At 34.2% G+C, this 506-nt stretch overlaps 1 protein-coding gene across 2 annotated transcripts in view; it reads right to left on the bottom strand.

Moving 5' to 3' along the window:
* The window catches only part of LOC107696728 (galactose-3-O-sulfotransferase 3-like), a 37,883-nt gene that overhangs the window by 16,465 nt on the left and 20,912 nt on the right, over window positions 1–506 (bottom strand). The window lies entirely within an intron of this gene.

The raw sequence follows: 506 nt of genomic DNA, 5'->3' as shown, positions 1-506 counted from the left end.
CACACACAATTTTGGTGTCTTTGGAAAGAAGACCCTTTGGGCTTTACTATCCATCATCCAGAGTTGATACCAACCATTTTTCTGAGACTATGTATAGACCAAATGTACCAAATGTATTGAAGGGTTCTACAAATTATTTTAGTCATTATACATACCACTGCATAGTTTAAAACAATAGTGATTTATTTGAGCACTAGAAAAATACAATAAGAATAATTTTTGAGTAATATAAATAAAAAATTTTAAAAAAGAATTAACTTTGTATGTCAAGTACATATTTTGATTGCCAGACATGCAGCATTCACACTGATTGCTGGTCATACAGTCAGTAATCACATGCTGATGTGCAGTCATACAGATGGTAATCATACAGATACAGCCACATTCCCCACAAAAACACACACACATATATGAAAAATGTTGAATAGGCAAAAAAAAAGAATTATTTGTGCAAAAAGCTGATCGCTACGCCCCCATCAGATGACAGGTGCGTCACAGTGGACGTC

The sequence above is a fragment of the Sinocyclocheilus anshuiensis genome, unplaced genomic scaffold (genome assembly GCF_001515605.1).
Source record: "Sinocyclocheilus anshuiensis isolate Anshui unplaced genomic scaffold, SAMN03320099.WGS_v1.1 scaffold1091, whole genome shotgun sequence".
Taxonomy (NCBI): Eukaryota; Metazoa; Chordata; class Actinopteri; order Cypriniformes; family Cyprinidae; genus Sinocyclocheilus; species Sinocyclocheilus anshuiensis.
This window is presented reverse-complemented; position numbering and strand designations above follow the sequence as displayed.